At 43.1% G+C, this 20931-nt stretch overlaps 1 long non-coding RNA gene across 1 annotated transcript in view; it reads left to right on the forward strand.

Moving 5' to 3' along the window:
- The window catches only part of LOC124555771, a 41528-nt gene extending 22403 nt beyond the window's left edge, over positions 1–19125 (forward strand). Inside the window, exons 3-4 of the long non-coding RNA XR_006968584.1 lie at positions 3454–3516; positions 18911–19125. This is a non-coding gene — a long non-coding RNA (uncharacterized LOC124555771). The remainder of the gene's footprint in view (positions 1–3453; positions 3517–18910) is intronic.
- Positions 19126–20931: the final 1806 nt, after the last annotated feature.

Genomic DNA, 20931 nt, shown 5'->3' on the forward strand with positions numbered 1-20931 from the left:
GGGAAAAATTCGGCCATGACATTGTTGAAGCAATCACCTGTAGGAAATTAGGAGAAACTAAATCTGATTTGGGTATCTGATGGAGGTATTCGTCTTGCTCTTCCCGAAACCGAGTCTAGTTTCCAGATTGTGTTCAGATATTACGAAATACCTTTAAGGAAATGACATATTGTGACACAACCAGCACACATTCAGAAAATATGGCTATTGTGAAACGGCATTGGCCTTTTCCGCTGCGGTGAGATCTTTACACAGTTGATTGCGTATTTTTAGATTTCTCTTCACAAGTGGCTTCTAATCAAATGCGTGCCTGTGTATCGTCTCAGCTGTACGACTAGATGGTTAACCGTCTGTCATAAAGATCACAGTTCTTTGTAATTGACGGGAAGTCCTCTAATGAAACAGATGTAATTTTTGAGGTTCCCGAAGGAAGTGTTATGGGCCCTCTAGTGTTGTTAATCTACTGAAATTAAACGAGTTAGGAGACAATTTTAGTAGTCCTCTTAGATTGTTATTTGTTGTTTATCGTCTAGTAAAGTCTTCAGAAGATCAAATCAAAGTGTAAAATGATTTAGACAAGATATTTGTATGGCGCGGAAAGTGACAATTGATCCTAAACAAAAAGCGTGAGGTCCTCCACACGAGTATTAAAAAAATCGGTTAATTTATGATTACAGGATAAATCACACAAGTTTAAAAGTTGTCGGCTCAACTAAATACGTAGAGATTACTATTACGAACGAATAAAACTGGAACCATCACATATAAAATGGGGAAGGCGAACCAAAGACAGCGTTTTATTGGCAGAACACTTAGTAGATGGAACAAATCCACTAAAGAGACAGTGTACATTACGGTTTTACGTCCTCTTTTGGAGTATAGCTGCGTGGTGTGGAATCGTTATCAGATTGGATTGATGGAGGAAGACGAAAAAGTTCAAAGAAGGACAGCTCGTTTTGTATTATCGCGAAATATGGGGGAGAATGTCTAAGATATACGAGAGCTGTGGTTGCAGTCAATAAAACAAAGGGCTTTTCCGCTGCTGTGAGATCTTTACACCGAATTTTAGTTATCAGTTTTCTCCATCGAATGTGTGAATATTTTATTGATTTTCATAGGGAAAAATGACCACCGTAATAAAATAAAACAGAGCTCGCACAAGGTGTTCATTTTACTCAAGTGCTATTCAGGAATGGAAAGGTCGAGAAACAGCCTGATTATGGGTCTACGAACCCTCTGACAACACTTAAGTGTGAACTGCAAAGTAGTAATGTAGACGTAGATGAATTGTTGAACCCACACAGCGGTGATATTAGTGTATATTATGTTTCTAGCGTGTGGATGTTACCCTAGCCACCTTCAATAGAAACAAACGAAGTAGAAATGATGAGTGGGAAATGACTGACGTAACATGGGAGAAGCGCCACTGCACCAACTTACGTCGCGATCATGTCAGATGGATATGTATCAGTGAGGAAGCTCAGGACTCTTGAGTCTCATTAAGATTGTCACAGAGACTCTTTACAGCAGCGTCGTATTGTTACAAAATACTAAATCAGCTGTGAGAGCCCAATGTTATCTCCTTGACGGTCTTGCAGTACCACCCATTGTCGTCGAAGACGTCTAGTGCCACCATATATGGAGAGGCTTTACGGCCTCGAGGCCTTCCGGCGCATTTACGGTATCATAAACCTCCGTGGCACAATGCCTCGTTGCAACGCTTCCTCAGTCGCTGCAAAAGGACGACCTGCCTCCTATTAAATTCTTGCCTCGTGGGCGTAAAGAACTCTTTACTGTTAGTAGCACAGTCTGTTGTACCTTCCAGGTCCAACTTTACATCTACATTTACGTCTAGGTCAATACTCTGCAGTTCACACTTAAGTGCCTGGCAGAGGGTTCTTCGAATCTCCTTCAGACTTTTTCTCTACAGTTCGACTCTCGAACAGCGCGCGGGGAAAATGAACACTTAAATCTGTCTGTACGAGCTCTGATTTTTCTTATATTTATTTCGATGATCCCTTCTCCCTATGTAGGTTGGAGACAGTAAAATATTTTCACATTCAGAGAAGAAAGTTGGTGATTGAAATTTCTTGAAAATATCTCCCCACAACTGAAATGCCTTTGTTTTAACGATTGCCACTCCATCTCGTTTATAATATCCGTGACGCTTGCTCCTCTATTTCGCAATAATACAAAACGAGTTGCCTCTCTTTGGACTTTTTCTATCTCCTCCGTCAGGCCCATCTGGAAAGGGTCTCACACCGCGCAGCAGTACTCTAACAGAGGATGAACAAGAATAGTGTAGGTAGTTTCTTTAGTAGACCTGTTGCATCTTGTAAGTGTCCTTCCAATAAAACGTGGTTGTTGGTTTTCCTTCTTTACCACATTATCTGACAGTATCATCTGCAAACAGTCTAAAGGAGCTGCTCAGATTGTCTCCTAAATTGTATCTATAGATTAGGAACAGCAGAGAGCTTCCTTGGGAAATTCCGGATGTCGCTTCTGTTTTACTCGATGATTTCCGTTGATTACTATGTAGTATGACCTTCCTGAAAGGAAATTACGAATCCAGTCGCACAACTGAAGTGATATTCCATAGGCACGCTATTTGCTTAGGCGTATTTTGTGCTAAACGGTGTCAAAAGCCTTCCGGAAGTTTAGAATTATGGAATCAATCTGAGATCCCTACTCAATAGCACTTATTACTTCGTGCGAATAAAAAGCTAGTTGTGTTTCACAAGAACGGTATTTTCTTAATTAGTGCTGACTGTGTGTCAATATATATCTGCATTTTCTTTTCCATGGTGTTTACCACGTCTAGTACTCTATTTTATTAGAAATATTTTGTGAGAAACGGTGCCAAAAGCCTTCCGGAAATCTGGAAATATGGAATAGGTTTGAGATCTCCAGTCGATAGCACTCACTACTACGTGCGAATAAAGAACTGGTCGTGTTTCACAAGGACGATAATTTCTGAATCCGTGATGATTATGTGCCAGCATTATATCTGCGTTCTCTTTTCCCGAGCGTTTGTCGCGTCTAGTAGGAATCTGCTTTTTCAGGATTTTACACATTTTATATTATTATTTAACTTTGTAGCCGGGTGCCTTTCTTCTAAGGGAAGAAATCGTGCGTGCCACCTGTCTGCGAATCGGGGATCAGCTAAATATTTACCTAAACGATCGTGAGAAACAGTATAAAAATCACACTGAAGCTCCCTGGTATACTAGCCCACGGCCGTCAATCCGTCGCGCGGACTCCATCCGGGTTTCGCTTACCTACCTGTCTGACTGCGCGTTACGATCTGCGAGCAGCTCAACGTTGTATCTGCATTACTCTGTAAATATACCCATTGTCTGAAAGCCTGTAGGTCTGTAGAGAGATCAGGTTCATGCTGTGAAGTGGAACAGCAGTCTATGGGAAGAGTTCTAGTCAGATGCTTGTGTGTTGCAGGTTCGACAGTGAAGAAGACTGCCGCCACGCTTGCGCATGAATGCAACGACGTCCCTTCCCAAGGTAAACTTGTGAATCATTACTTGCTGCTCATTTGCTTTTGCTCTTCTCTGTGCTGTTCAGTCTTATATTTCACGGCCTCTTAGAATCTTCAGCTATAATATGGCAGGGGTTACTGAGAAAAGTTGCTCATTAACGAACACTGCTGGACAGAAAAATGTATTACGAGCGTCACTCCAAAAGAAATGCACACTATTTTTGTAAAAATATAATTCTACATGTGTGAAAGTTTTACAGTGTGTAGATACAGCCTTCCCGCTTGTTTTCAAATTTAGTTCAACCTGTTCCCGTGAGTGGCGCCGTCACAGCATGTCTTCAAGATGGCTGCTACACTTGACGTTCGTCAGAAGCAACGTGCTGTCATGGAATTCCTATACTGTGAAAACGAGACAGTGGGAAACATCCTCAAGAGGTTGAAAAAGGTGTATGCAGGTGCTGCTGTCGATCGCAGTACAGTTAGTTGGTGGGCAAGCACGTTACGTTATAAAAACGGTCACGGTAATATTGAGGATTGTCCTTACAGTGACAGGCCTGGCACTGCACACACTCCATACAATGAGCAGAGAGTTAACGAATTGGTGACTGCTGCAGACGCATCACATTGAACGAATTGTCACACTACTTCGGGATAGGGGAATGAAGTGTTTGCAGAATGCTGAAAGTGTTGGCGTTAAAAAAGATTTGTGACAGGTGGTTTCCCAGGATGTTGATAGTGGCTCACATAGAAACAAGATAAACGGTATGCAGCGAACTTTTGGAACAGTAAGAGAATGGTGGAGATGAATTTCTTGGAAGAATTGTGACAGGTGATGAAACATGGTTCCATCATTTTTCACCAGAGACGAAGAGGCAATCAGTGGAGTGGCATCATGCAAATTCAGCCAAGAATAAAAAATTCAAAACCACACCTTCTGCTGGAAAAGTTATGGTTACGGTGATTTTCGATTCCGAAGGACCCTTGCTTGTGGACATCATGCCATGTGGAACCACCATAATTTCTGATGCATATGTGACGACACTGAAGAAACTTCAAGCTCTACTGAGTCGTGTTCGACCACATCGGCAAAGCAGGATGTTTTGCTGTTGCACGACAATGCATGGCCACATGTCAGTCAAGAAACCATGGAAGCGATCACAAAACTCACACTGAAACACCCGCCATACAGTCCTGACCTGGCTCCATGTGACTATCATCTCTTTGGGAAACTGAAAGACTCTCTTCGTGGTACAAGGTTTGAAGATAATGACTCTCTTGTGCACGCTGCCAAACAGTGGCTCCAACAGGTTGGTCCAGAATTTTACCGTGCGGGTATATAGGCGCTGGTTCCAAGATGGCGTAAGGCAGTTGACAGGGATGTAAATTATGGGGAGAAATGAAAATATTGTTCCTAAAGGATGTGTCTACACACTTAAAACTTTTAACATGTAGAATAAAAGATGGATTAAAAAAAATAGTCTGCATTTCTTTTTGAGTGACCCTCGTATAAAGAAATCATCAGAAAAAAGAATAATATTTAAGCCGTAAATAGCTAATGCTTATACAAACCAGGAAATAAATTCTCAGACTAATACAATTCCGTTACTGCTAACAAATACCGGATACCTAAACGCTGGTCCGATCTGAAACAAGACCTTTCCAAGCATAATGTACTTCCTATGGGCACCGTAGATGTTTGCCTTCTCATCTTTAGATAAAAAGGATTCTAAAAGTTTGATACAGATCTGTTACAAAGATAAAATTTAAAATTATCCATTGTCGGCTGTGGCATTCCGTCGAACGGTAGCCAAAGCTGCGGAATTCGTTCAATAATAGAATCGGGAACTGATCAGTTCACGCGAATGTAAAATGTTCACGCATAGTTTCAAATGACGCATAGATGCTCTCTTCCGCACATCAGTCTGTTGAAATAAGCGTACGTTATTGACTTGTATACAGGGTGTTTCCATGAAAGCATGCAAAACTTAACGGGACATAGAGGATGGTCCACGGAACAATTTGAGGCAGGGAACCTGGGGTCGGAGAAGCCATCTTACGGAGATAATAGGAATAAAATCACACTACTGTGTACCTTTTTATTTACGTTAGTTACCGTCATTGACAAAATACTATATCTTACAAAATGTGCTGAAACTGACGGCCTTCACCCACAATGCAAGCGTGACATCAGCGAAGAAGACTGTGACGCACCCTGACAAATATCGCTGGTGTGTTTCGAATCACATCACAGGCAGCTACAACACTGGCAACTACTTCCACCTCTGTATACACAGGCGACTAATACACAAGTGACTTAAGATATCCCCATAGGGAATGATGAAGGGGATTCAGGTCAGGTGATCTCGCAGGCCATGGAATAGGACCTCTCCTTCCAATCCAGCGACCAGGAAATACAGCACTGAAATGGTTGCGGACATTCACACTGAAGTGAGACGGTGCACCGTCATGCTGTATCTACATCCTCTCACGAACAGCCAACAGACAGTGTAAATACGATGCAACAGAGGCACCTTGTGGATAAGTAAAGTAAACGAATCCTGCAACATAACGTCCCAGTTACCAGGCTCGTCCTCCTTGTTTCCTTGCAGGAAATAATGAATGTATATGTAAATAAACAGCACATAACGTGTAAACTTGAACTCATGTTACTTGTAAATAAGCTGGAAAACAGTAATGCTAGACAAAGCGGTAGACAAGTTTACTTCCATATCTCCTTAAGCTGACTTCTCCAATCACAGGTTCCCTACCTCGAATTGTTCAGTGGAGCATTCTGTATGTCCTTTTACATTTCTGCACGCTCTTACGGAAACACCCTGTACAAAGGAGTCGCACATTCTAAGTATCTGTTCTTACATATTACAAAAGAAAAAAGATTTAAGACAGAGGTAAATATTTTTGGGAACATCCACTGACTGACAACTAAACTTAAGTGACTTTTCTAAAACACGAAAATTTTTGTAGAGCAGAAACACGATGGCACAATTTGAAAACGGTAGGCCCTTAAGAATGATTAATCATTTGATGAACGGGAGTATGGGCTAAAAGTCCTCAAAAGCGAAAATAGAGGTATGAGACTGGCTTTTCCTTCAGTAGAATAGTGTGGATACTTTCAGATAAAGAAAAAGTAATTAGCATATACGAGGAAGAGCTGAAAAGTAATACCTCCGAATTTTTATAAGCAAACGTTATCAACGTTCTGCATCTTTATACTTCATGTCTACATATTTATTTAGTCACCCTGTCGATGAATAAATTTCTCCCGAGGAGAGACCAGTTTGTTGATACCGTCACTGTAGACTGTTGACCTTATTGACGGAGCCACAATATCACCTCTGCTTGCACCGCTTTTTCACTACCAAAGTGAAGTCCTCGAAGGTGTTCTTTGAGTTTTGGAAACAGATGAAATTCGGATAAGGCCAAGTCGCGACTGGATGGAAGATGCTCAATGTCAGTGAACCCAAGGCGTCGAATTATTGCAGATGCCGCAGCGCTCATATGGGTCTGGCTTTGTCATGCTGAAGGAGACGGTGCTCCATGTGTGGACGAACTCTTCGAATTCGAAAGTCGATTACAAAACCCTGTTTCTCACTTACTGACGTAGTTGCCTTACACATACCATGTTACACGCTACAATTCGGAGCCTTCGGGCGGCAGAGGGCTGCAAATATGTTGCCGTGAAGAATAAAGATAAGGAAAGTTAATAACGATGATATTTTCTCTGGTTGAAAATTGAGTCAATGAGTTGTTCTCCGGCAACGTTTCAGCAAGTTTTTTACTTGCCATCTTCAGGCGAAGTCTGCTCGCGTTGGTAGAGATCCAATGACTGTTAGCAGAATATGGAATCGGTGGGTTCAGGAGGGTAATACGGAACGCCGTGATGGATCCCAACGGCCTCGTATCACTAGCAGTCGAGATGACAGGCATCTTATCCGCTGTGGCTGTAACGGGTCGTGCAGACACGTCTCGATCCCTGAGTCAACAGATAGGGATGTTTGCAAGACAACAACCATCTGCACGAACAGTTCGACGACGTTTGCAGCAGCATGGACTATCAGCTCGGAGACCGTGGCTGCGGTTACCCTTGACGCTGCATCACAGACAGGAGCGCCTGCGATGGTGTACTCAACGACGAACCTGGGTGCACGATTGGCAAATCGTCATTTTTTCGGATGAATCCAGGTTCTGTTTACAGCATCATGATTGTCGCATCCGTGTTTGGCGCCATCGCGGTGAACGCACATTGGAAGCGTGTATTCGTCATCGTCATACTGGCGTATCACCCGGCGTGATGGTATGGGGTGCCATTGGTTACACGTCTCGGTCACCTCTTGTTCGCATTGACGGCACTTTGAACTGTGGACATTACATTTCAGATGTGTTACGACCCGTGGCTCTACCCTTCATTCGATCCGTGCGAAACCCTACATTTCAGCAGGATAATGCACGACCGCGTGTTGCAGGCCCTGTACGGGACTTTCTGGGTACAGAAAATGTTCGACTGCTGCCCTGGTCAGCACACTCTCCAGGTCTCTCACCAACTGAAAACGTCTGGTCAATGGTGGCCGAGCAACTGGCTCGTCACAATACGCCAGTCACTACTCTTGGTAACTGTGGTATCGTGTTGAAGCTGCATGGGCAGCTGTACCTGTACACGCCATCCAAGCTCTGTTTGACTCAATGCCCAGGCGTATCAAGGCCGTTATTACGGCCAGAGGTGGTTGTTCTGGGTACTGATTTCTCAGGATCTATGCACCCAAATCGCGTGAAAATGCAATCACATGTCAGTTCTAGTATAATATATTTGTCCAATGAGTACCCGTTTATCATCGGCATTTATTCTTGGTGTAGCAATTTTAATGGCCAATAGTGTAGAATTTATCCAATAGCATTTGGCGTGTAATGCCCAAGGGCATCTGCCCTGCTTCCACTAAAAGAGCGTTGATGGGCGTCGGACGCATGGTTCCAAGAGAGATACGAATGACTCTGTATTGAAGAGTACCTAGTTTTGTGAGATGAACCTTTGACGCATTGTGCTACAGTTGACAGCTACAGTCTCGCCGAGATCGAATAATCCCCTGGTACATGGTTGGTAAACTACTCTGGTTCGCTCTCCACCATACACGGGTAAGTGATCGAATTACATTTAAACCTTCTTCACACATGACAACAATGGATCGGATGTGAGGTGCCCAGCTTAAGTGACCATCAATGCGAGCCGATGTCGACTTATAAAAGAGGACGATTACTGATTTCTCAGCCGAAATCTCCAGCCCGTTAGTAGACAGCCATTCATCATTATAAGCAATGGTTGTGAGTACTGCCATTTTGGCCTGACGATACGAAGCGGCAGTGAAATATCACAGCCATCGTCTGCATACTGCAGTATCTTTGTGTGTGGGGGTGATTATTCGCTCTAGATCACGCGCATACAGAATATACAGGAAGGGACTTGAAATTGCACTCTGAGGCAAGTCCTGGGAGACAAGAAAAGGTCCGATCATGTTTCCTTTGTAACGGACGTAGATGGTTCTTTGAGCGACCATGGTATTGATGCCATAAATAATCTATGGAGGAATTCCGAATTCCGCCAGTTTGTCCAAGATAACTGGTATATGAAAGCGATCGTCCAGAAAGGCAGTGACCACTGTTTGTTTCATTTCAAAGGCTGACTTAATATCCATAGCAAACGAATAGTGATTGTCCATAGTCCCTTTGCCTTTTTGAAGCCGTATTGAGTCCTAGGTATCAATTGCGATTTTCAAGCCACCATTCCAATCTGCTGTTAACCATTCGTTCCAGAGTTTTGGCAACACACGACGACAAAGCAGTGGGTCGATAGTTAGAGGCCACATTTGGATCTTTACCACTTTTCAGAATTGGAATTATTACCTGCATCTTCCATGTTGCTAAGAGCTACCGATTAAAAGTGTATAATAGCAAATGTTTCGCTTCTGTGGGCAGATTCGCAAGCATAGAATAAGGGCTTTGTTAATAAGGAGCTCAACCTCGCTCTAGCAAGTCACGCTGCAGCCAACAAATGCGTGTCTGAACTGGCAAGAAACAACGAGAACGCGTTTGGGTTACACAAATGAGCGGCGACGTCGCTTGCTAGCAAGAGGAGGGAATGGTTTGCGATGAAACTGTGTCTTGGCAACGACGCGTGGGATTTGAGAAGTTGCATGCAGTGTTCCGTCACGAGGTGGTGGCACAGTTCCTGCATCTGTTACAATACAGGCATATGAGCTTCTACAACAGGGCCGGCCACGGCCTGCCAAACTTCACGCGGGCACGTTGTGCGGGGCACAGTTCGACCTTTCTCGGCTGTGCTCTCTCCTTCCCCGAAGTACTCGGTACAGCACGAATTTTCATTTAGTGTTGCGGTGTGGCAGTTTCCGGTCGTCACATCTCTCTTCACTTCGTCAGAATTTCGGTGTAAGCGCTGTTTGACTGTGGTACGAAGGACGTTCACATGTTCAGTGGATGCTTTTTAATTAAAAAAAAGGGGGGAGGGGGCAGCCTAGCGATCTATCGTCGCAAGCCTTTAAGAATGAATGGGAATGACAGAAAGGAGGGATAAGAATTCTCAGTATCTGTTATGCAGTCGCGTAAGTGACGGATACTGCAGATTTGCTGCGAAATGATCGTACAATACCATGCAGAAAGAATTTAAACTTTAGTTGACAATGAACGAGCAAATAATTACAAAGGTCGACAGATGGGATTCATTCTCAAATACATCAAGGAGCGCTTTGTTCTAAATTTTCAGGCACACGGCATGTGAAGGAATTGGTAGTATGAGTAGTAAAATTTATGAATTCGTCTGCATTATTGCACTGTCATCTGCAACAGTTTTCGACAGAACTGAACGAAGAGTATGGAACCTTTACATATTACTGAAAAGTACGTTGGTCAAGTCAAGACAACGAGCCCAGAACGATTTTTTGAGTTAAAACTTGTTATTGTTGAATTTATGAAGGAAAAGGGATTACGGGAACGAAAATTAGAACGTCCGGAATGGGTTGCAGACCTCACATTTTAAGTGGACTTGACTGCACACTGCCGACAGTAAGACGCTACAAGGTGAGAAACTAATTCTGATTCGATTTGGATGCGTTTAAAAAGAAAATCCCGTTATAGAAAGGACACTTTCTGACAAGGCCGGTTCCTTAAGCTCACTGCCGTTAAGGAGAACGCCAGATTTGACAAGTTGCGTGGAGTGTTCCGCTAGGAGATACTGACACCGTTCCTGCGTCTGTTATAAAACAGGCTTATGAGCCTCTACAACAGGGCCTGCCGAACTTCAAGATCGATTTCTGGGGATGATTTTTGACTCTCAGTTAAACTGGGCGCCTCACATCCGATCCATTGTTACCAGGTGTGAAGAAGGCTTAAATCTAATTAGATCACTCACCCGTGTGTGATGGGGGGCCTTGAGTGAAATACAAGGATAAATTTCCAAAGCTTTTGTGGACACTGTGAATCTTACACCTGTTTTAGAGACCATCCTCCGTCTCAGTTGAAAGCGCCCCTGTGCACGCGCAGATGTAACTGATTGACCTCCAATGTAATTTCAGTTTTAATGACAAATATTATTACCATTTTAAAGAACATAGTTCTTATATAGAAAAACAGCGATCTGTAATTATTGTAAATAACTTAGAAGCAGTCTCGATCGCTTAACATTTTTAATGGTGACTGGTTTCGATCTTTTTATCAGATCATCTTCGGACCATGAATGTCTGCCAGAGGCGGTGGCGCATGGCAATCCTCTTGTTTGTGGTTTGTGGTGTACCGCTTTAGCAGCCACACCACCAGAAGGGGGTAGAAGACCGCTTCTAAGTTATCTATAAATATTATTACGTTAAAAGTGTCCAGGGCGTCTACATTGCTTTCCTCGAGCAGAATTTCCATGTCTCCACAATGAGATTGTAAAGGTTCTATAATATCTCTATCGACATGCTGATGTGAAAGAACTTTTTTCGATTCTGAAACTAAATAACTCACGATTACATGGCAACTTGGGTGCGAAAATCCGCGAAATTGAATGTGTCTATCAGTATGCCTACAGTTCGCAACATGTAAAAATTATATTGTCTTTAGAGCGCCAAACATTGTTAAATAATACTGAAAAATTGTTTTGTTTGTGATCTATGTTGTTAGAAGTGCGATTTATGAAACCAAGTCGTGTTTCATGCGACGGCACTGCTATTTAAATGCGGTGCGTTACCAGATTTCCCCCGTTCCCCCTTCACGCCTTAAACAGCGTGGCTTGGCGGTGGGGGAAACGTGCAACGAGGCCCAGCATTTTGGCGCTTGGGCCCGGGCACGGTCTGCGAGCCGAAATCTTGGCCGCCCCTACTCAGATAGGTAAAGTCGCTTTTCACTTGCATAAATATACTGTTGCTGAGTCAAAAACGTATTCTCTGGGAATGAACTGATGCTAGATATAAACTTGAGTACAACAGAATGTAGCTTACCCAAGAATGAACGCAAGCATGACTATAGTTTTCATTGTGTTTGTTGCATCACGTCAGATCGTAATAAGACGACATTCCAACTGGATTCCATTCCAGAAGAAGTGATTTGTTCATTTAGTAGTAAAAATTATTATAGTCATTGCACTCACCCAAAATTTAATAAGTCGCTTTCACATGGTACTCTTTTTCACATGGTATCCTTCCAGACAGACTAAAGTATGCCACTGGTAGACCGTTCTTTTATGACATATAATAGGAGAGATCGTGACGACTATCGATCCATTTCACTACTGACAACCAGTTCGAAAGTTTTAAAATAGGTGATGTTTTTTTTTGTTTTTGTGGGGATTCGCAGCCTCCAAATGCTTAATAAAAGAAACATAGTTGGTAATGGTTCAAATGGCTCTAAGCACTATGGGACTTGACATCTGAGGTCATCAGTCCCCTAGACTTAGAACTACTTAAACTGTTGTGGGTTGGCAACACCGTGTTATTAGAGGAAGCCGAAAGGCACGCGTTTTAGCTCACGCAGGCTGGCGTGAGGTCCGGAACAGGTCAAGGAAATTTGAATTTAGAAAAACGGACGTAGCTGGTGGAATACTTAACTTTAATCCATAAATGGTGAACGTCGCTCTTGACTGTACATTATTCACAATATCAATAGTAACTGAACATGGCGCCTGGCTAGGTCGTAGCAAATGACATAGCTGAAGGCTATGCTAACTATCGTCTCGGCAAATAAGAGCGTATTTTGTCAGTCAACGATTGCTAGCAAAGTCGGTTGTACAACTGGGGCGAGTGCTAGGAAGTCCCTCTAGACCTGCCGTGTGGCGGCGCTCGGTCTGCAATCACTGATAGTGGCGACACGCGGGTCCGACGTATACTAACGGACCGCGGCCGATTTAAAGGCTACCACCTAGCAAGTGTGGTGTCTGGCGGTGACACCACATAAACCTAGCTAACCTAAGGACAACACACACATTCATGCCCGAGGCAGGATTCGAACCTGCGACCGTAACAGCAGCGCGGTTCCGGACTGAAGCGCCTAGAACCGTATGGTCACAGCGGCCGGCCATAGTCTGTATTAGGCTGTAATGTAGACGATCTTTATTTAGATAGTGCGAGGATGACTTGTAATTTTCAAACACATGTGTAATGTTACGTATTACTTGTCGTAACTGCCAAATTATTTTACACTACATACAAAAACTAGACATTATATGCCATCCTTACAATGTGAATCGATTCACATTAATGTGACAACATTAAACATCAAACTGCAATTCCACCATTTCACTCTCCGTGTGTCAAAATATCTGAATACCCTAATAGTAAGGCGGCCACTAGCGCTGATTCGGGTTCGAGTCCCGGTCTGGCACAAAGTTTCATTGTCAACTTCGTATGATACAGCTGACGGTCGTCCATATTTGCAACTGCAAATACGTTTCATGCATTTCATAACGAGGAACTTAGCATCGTCCTTCGTAACAACTCGGGCACTGCAGTATCTTATTTATCCGCTGCATACGTGCATGGGATTTTCAATTAAAACGTACGGGAAAATACAGAACGGATCTACGAATGTAGGTTGATGACATGTGGAAGTATAGGTGTGGCAGTGAGTCGTGCTCGGATAGCCTGATGGTAAGGCGACCGCTCCAGATAATCCGGGTTCGAGTGCCGGTCCGGCACAAATTTTCATTGTCTTCATTCCATTATACAGTTCATGGTTGTCCATATTCGCAGCTGCGAATACATTTCATGTATTTTTACATGAACACCCATCGATCAGCTCAGAACAATATCAAAGTCAGAATCGAAGTGTTACATTATAAATAAATGAAAAAGATCAAAGCTATTTTTTACCGACGCTTAACATAATATCAGAGGTCTATGAAACGTTGTTTCTCGTTGCACAAATAAAATGTCACTTCACATTAGTAATAACTGTAACACGTTTTACACTTTTGCTTATAAGTTCATAACAAAAATGGCAAAATACATTTTATTAATACATGATTTTCATTCATATTTGTATTATTCATAATTTTACCATAAAAGTGACGCTACAAGAGACGTATGAAATATTATTGAATTATTATTAACCACTTAGTTTGGGTTAAAACTAACATTTGATTTTCGCTAAAGATGGCCGGGACTATAATAATATTCCCTTCTTTTTATTCACAAAATTTATTTACCAGTAAAAGTTTAGTTCTGACGATCATGTATTCAAACACTTCGTCTATCGGAGTCGCTAAATTCAGTTATCAGGTCCATTAGTAGACTACATGAAATCATGCACTGATGAACCAAAACATTATGACAACTGCCCACCACGAGTTGGATGCCGCCTGGTGACGTCGCGGCCACGTGACGCGGAAAAAAAAGGTACGTAAGCGGAGAAAACACGGACTGGGGATCGCCCTAACGAAGATAAGGGCTGAAAATGGGGAAATCCATTGACGTAAGTGACTTTGACAAAGGGCAAATTATTATTACGCTCAGCCTGTGAACGAGTATTTCGTAAACGGCGAAATTGGTCGAATATTTACGTTGTACTCTCGTGAACATGGGTGGAGAGAGGTAGAAGGACAGTGAGACCACTACTAGGTGCTAAACGGTTGGACGTCCATGACTCTTCACAGAACGTGGGGTTCAGAGGCTTGTCTGCTCTCTAAAAAAAATGGTGATTTGTAGCATTTCTGCCGAAACAGCGCAATGCTGGTGCACTCAGAAATGTTTTTGAGCACACCGTTCATCGTACAGTATTGAACCAGACCTCCGCAGCAGACTACTCCTACGTATTCACTGGTTGACTCAACGACATCGTCAATTACGACTGCAGTGGGCACAGGGCCGTAGGGATTCGATCGTCGATCAATGGAAGCCGCTCGGCTATTCGGTTGAACCACACTTTTGCTACGCTAGGTCGATGATTGTCTCCACAAACGCCATCATCGAGGTGAACGGCGGCAAAAACATGCAGCGCGCCACGGACGTAGGTTGGTAGGAGCAGTAGTACGCTATAGGAGACTTGCATGGGGCCTGTGGTAATAATCGAAGACACGCTGACAGCTGTAAACACCCTGCGTCCCTTCATGCTTGATGTCTTCCCCGACGGTGATGTCATCTTTCAGCAGCATAATTGTCCGTGTCTTGGAACCATAACCGAGCTACAGTGGTATGAGAAGCATTATAGTGAACTCAAGTTGATGCCTCGGCAACGAAATTTGCCGGATGTAAACCCTATCGTACCTACATCTACATCTACATCCATACTCCGCAAGCCACCTGACGGTGTGTGGCGGAGGGTACCTTGAGTACCTCTATCGGTTCTCCCATCTATTCCATTCTCGTATTGTTCGTGGAAAGAAGGATTGTCGGTATGCCTCTGTGTGGGCTCTAATCTCTCTGATTTTATCCTCATGGTCTCTTCGCGAGATATACGTAGGAGGGAGCAATATACTGCTTGACTCTTCGGTGAAGGTATGTTCTCGAAACTTTGACAAAAGCCCGTACCGAGCTACTGAGCGTCTCTCCTGCAGAGTCTTCCACTGGAGTTTATCTATCATCTCCGTAACGCTTTCGCGATTACTAAATGATCCTGTAACGAAGCGTGCTGCTCTCCGTTGGATCTTCTCTATATCTTCTATCAACCCTACCTGGTACGGATCCCACACTGCTGAGCAGTATTCAAGCAGTGGGCGAACAAGCGTACTGTAACCTACTTCCTTTGTTTTCGGATTGCATTTCCTTAGGATTCTTCCAATGAATCTCAGTCTGGCATCTGCTTTACCAACGATCAACATTATATGATCATTCCATTTTAAATCACTCCTAATGTGTACTCCCAGATAATTTATGGTATTACCTGCTTCCAGTTGCTGACCTGCTATTTTGTAGCTAAATGATAAGGGATCTATCTTTCTATGTATTCGCAGCACATTACACTTGTCTACATTGAGATTCAATTGCCATTCCCTGCACCATGCGTCAATTCGCTGCTCTTACTTTGTTCATTAAACGACTGTGGGGAACTGTATCGAACGCCTTGCGGAAGTCAAGAAACACGGCATCTACCTGTGAACCCGTATCTATGGCCCTCTGAGTCTCGTGGACGAATAGCGCTAGCTGGGTTTCACACGACCGTCTTTTTCGAAACCCATGCTGATTCCTACAGAGTAGATTTCTAGTCTCCAGAAAAGTCATTATACTCGAACACAATACGTGCTCCAAAATTCTACAACTGATTGACGTTAGAGATATAGGTCTATAGTTCTGCACATCTGCTCGACGTCCCTTCTTGAAAACGGGGATGACCTGTGCCCTTTTCCAATCCTTTGGAACGCTACGCTCTTCTAGAGACTTACGGTACACCGCTGCAAGAAGGGGGGCAAGTTCCTTCGCGTACTCTGTGTACAATTGATCTGGTATCCCATCAGGTCCAGAGGCCTTTCCTCTTTTGAGCGATTTTAATTGTTTCTCTATCCCTCTGTCGTCTATTTCGATATCTACCATTTTGTCATCTGTGCAACCCATATGGGTTGCTATAGGGCGCTATCACAGCGTATGCAAATTAGCAGCCCGTCATTGACGCGAATTACATGGCCTTCGCGTAGACATTTAATGCCACATACCCCTCAAAACATACCAACAAACTGTCGGTTCCATGATCCGCAGAATCAGTGATGTGTTTCGTTCCAGAGACGGACACACAAGCTATTAAGCAGGTGGTCATCAGTGTAGATATCGCAAGTACTTACTCAACAACACGATCATATACGTAATCCAGTGTATTAGATATGTCGATGGTTAATACGGTCATGAACGCCACAATACAGTTTAAATTGATCGCCTGAGTATTGGTTCTCACTCAGCCCATGTTTTACTGTACGTTTGGTCGCAGTTTGTCCATATCCATTCTTTGATTAGATGTTACATGCCAATTTTACGTTCCGTGAAGAAGTTTCACCCGTAGAATATTACAACTCGAAAACAGGATTCACAATGAACATGTATTAAATAACGAAAAATTAAAGACAGACGAATTTCTCAAAACAATCATCTTAAACATACGCATCTTACCTCTTTTTTGTCATTACACGTTTCAGAAAACTTTACATTATACACACAAAAGTTGGAAATTTGTGGTAAGGACTATGGGACCAAACTGCTGAGGTTATCGGTCCCTAGGCATACGCACTACTTAATCTAACTTAAACTAACTTATGCTACGGACAACACACGCACCCATGCCTGAGGGAGGACTCGAACCTCCAAGGGGGGGGGGGGGGGAGGGAGCCGCGCGAACTGTAACAAGACGCCCAAGACCCCACGGCTACCCCCGCGCGGCCTTATACACACACCAAAAAAAGTTTTGCATCACCACGGTTCCGAGGGTTACGGAACCTGTACAGACAACTGGAATAGAGATCAAGATAAACACCATTTCCTCCCTTTTTATTGCTCATGAAAACGACACATTGCATGTTGTACCACCATACAGCGAGACCTTCAAAGACGGTGGTCCAGACTGCTGTACACACCGGTATCTCTAATACTCTGAAGCACGTCCTCTTGCATTGATGCATGCCTGTATTCGTCGTGGCATACTATCCACAAGTTCATCAAGGCAAGTCCAGATTGTCCCTCTCCTCAACGGCGATTCGGCGTAGATCCCTCAGATTGGTTGGTGGGTCACTTCGTCCATAAACAGCCCTTTTAAATCTATCCCAGGCATGTTCGATAGGGTCAATGTCTGGAGAACATGCTGGTCACTCTAGTCGAGCGATGTCATTATCCTGAAGGAAGTCATTCACAAGATGTGCACGATGGGGGCGCGAATTGTCGTCCATGAAAACGAATGCTTTGCCAATATGCTGCCGTTATGGTTGTACTATCGGCCGGAGGACGGCATTCACGTATCGTGCAGCCGTTACTGCGCCTTCCATGACCACCAGTGGCGTACGTCGACCACACGTAATGCCACCCCAAAACAGAAAGGAGCCCCCACCTTGTTGCACTCGCTGAACAGTGTGTCTAAGGCGTTCAGCCTGACCGGATTGCCTCCAAACACGTCTCCGACGATTGCCTGGTTGAAGGCATATGCGACACTCGTCGGTGAAGAAAACGTGATGCCAGTCCTGAGCGATCCATTCGGCATGTTGTTGGGTCCATCTGTACCGCGCTGCGTGGTGTCATGGTTGGAAAGATGGACCTCGCCATGGACGTCGAGAGTGAGGTTGCGCATCATGCAGCCTATTGCGCACAGTTTGAGTCGTAACACGACGTCCTGTGGCTGCACGAAAAGCATTATTCAACATAGTGGCATTGCTGTCAGGGTTCCTCCGAGCCATAATCCGTAGGTTGCCGTCGTCCACTGCAGTAGTAGCCCTTGGGCGGCTTGAGCGAGGCATGTCATCGACAGTTCCTGTCTCTCCGTATCTCCTCCATGTCTGATCAACATCGGTTTGGTTCACTCCGAGACACCTTGACACTTCCCTTGTTGAGAGGCCTTCCTGGCACAAAGTAACAATGCGGACGCGATCGAACCGCGGTATTGACCGTCTAGGCATGGTTGACCTACAGACAACACGAGCCGTGTACCTCCTTCCTGGTGGAATGACTGGAACTGATTGGCTGTCGGACCCCCTCCGTCTAATAGGCGCTGCACATGCATGGTTGTTTACATCTTTGGGTGGCTTTAGTGACATCTTTGAACATTCAAAGGGACTGCGTCTGCGATACAATATCCACAGTCAACGTCTATCTTCAGGAGTTCTGGGAACCGGGGTGATGCAAAACTTTTTTTAATGTTTGTGTATACTCGTTGCACAGCTCATAATTTACTTGCACCTTTAATGTTTGACAGGCAAATATTCGTAAGTAATTTGTAACAGAGTATTATCTTCTTTTTCAGATGACGTCAACAGTCGCACAACTGCACATTAGATAAGGTGTCACACTGAAGTATAACGCACCTACATTGAATGGAAACGCCATTATTCTGGGAGCCTTTGGACCCTTCTTTCACATCTGTGGATCATTCTTAATCAAGACATGTCATATGGATATTTCAATTTACATTTTCAGTATTTATGTGTTCAGTGTAACTAATTACATCTGTTAAATACATATAATTGTTGTTATTTCCTGTATTTACCTTACAAATGGTTGGAGAAATAATTTATGAATGTCAAGCACAGTCTTCATTCGACATTGTGAATCTACGTTATGAAGACAGGAGTAATTCTGAATTATTTCAGTAGAATGAATATGTGTCGATACTTGTGTGCGAACGGTATGGTCAACATGATCCAATCCACGAGAATATACGATTTGGTATAGTTAGTGTAACTGTGTAATATCTTAAAAATGAGTTGCTTTAGTTTTCAGCATCTTACGATCAGTGAAGTTTGTACGAGTTAGTAAAGAATTTTGAAGTTCCTATGTTTTGCAAGTGATTTAATACGTCTCCTTGTTGTTGATGTGCATGTCTATGACTTCACGGGTGTACAGAGAACTTTATACACATACCAGCTGCGCCTGAAAGATAAAAATATTCTTCCCGTACAAGATTTCGAACTGGAACTGTGATGTTAGAATTGGGAAACGGTTATTAAAATACGTTGTAGTTCAAGAACTCAGTATATGATTTTTACATAATTTGTTTGTACGTTTTATTGTTCTAATTTTACTGTACGGATGCTGACATTTTTATTTTTCCCCTTTGGTATGGCTGATTTAAACACAACACGTGAAGCGACATTGTCAGCCTTCAATCACAAATACTTCTTCTCATGCTACACTTGACTATTTTTGTTACAGAACCATGGTCGATTTTTGTGATATTCTGGGTTTTTTGGGTTTATTTTTTTGTGAAGCTTACTCTTATTTTCAAGCGGCAGCTTTGTGCTGCTAATAACATGCAGTAATTTTTCCTTCGATTGAAACAATTCACACTAAAAATGAATGTTTTCCATTACTTTAAGCCAATGCTGTTATATATGAGTATGAAAGTCGAATAAAACCTACATTCAGAGTACCACACTTACTTTATTAAAATGTTCTTCTTAGTTTTACAGATTTATCAGAACATCCCTGGAAAGATAATAAGCGTAAAACATAGGTAGAAAGAGGGTTACTGCTCTGTTGTTTGAGATATCCTCTAACGTTTACTACCGCGCATTGGCGTCTGTGCTGATATGAAACTTCCTGGCAGATTAAAACTGTAGCCGGACCGCAACTCGAAGCTGAGTCCCCGGTTCGAGTCCCGGTCTGGCATTCAGATTTAATCTACTAGGAAGTTTCACGATTTTATATTTTTGTAGATTATTGGGTTGAGAGTTTGAAAGTAAAATCTTGGCTAAAGAACGTCCTTGTTTCTTTGTATGTTCCAGCTTATGTTTTTGGCATTGCACGGTTTAAATGTCCATTGTGGCTGCCAGGTAGTTTCTGGCTATCAGTGGAGGCACATGACAAAGTCACATTTCGAGAATTGGCATTACATTTTATGGTACTCTGCAATCTCTGTTTGACCAGAGTAATCTTCTGTTTCTGAAACAATACTGTAATGTTTTCATCTAGTGAGTATACTCCATATCTTTCCTTATCGTGCAGAGTAATCATGTTGCTGAGAACAGTATGAGGGGCAGTTTGCGTAAATCTCAGAGCTGTAGTCGATTCATGAGTAACAGGTGACCTATTTCACGACCTACTACTTATCTGCAGTTACAAATTGTCAACGCTCCATTGTTATCAGAGCTAATCGTTCCGCTAAAAGAAATTAGTTCTTCTACTGCAAACTCGACTTACAACAACAAGTGCTCAGTATAAGAGAACTATCGTCTAAACACGCTATATTCGTGTGGTCGACTTTTTGTACATTAAATCACAGAATTAAATAAATACACCGTAAATTCACTGCATACATTCACTACT

This window comes from Schistocerca americana, chromosome X (genome assembly GCF_021461395.2).
Source record: "Schistocerca americana isolate TAMUIC-IGC-003095 chromosome X, iqSchAmer2.1, whole genome shotgun sequence".
Classification (NCBI taxonomy): domain Eukaryota; kingdom Metazoa; phylum Arthropoda; class Insecta; order Orthoptera; family Acrididae; genus Schistocerca; species Schistocerca americana.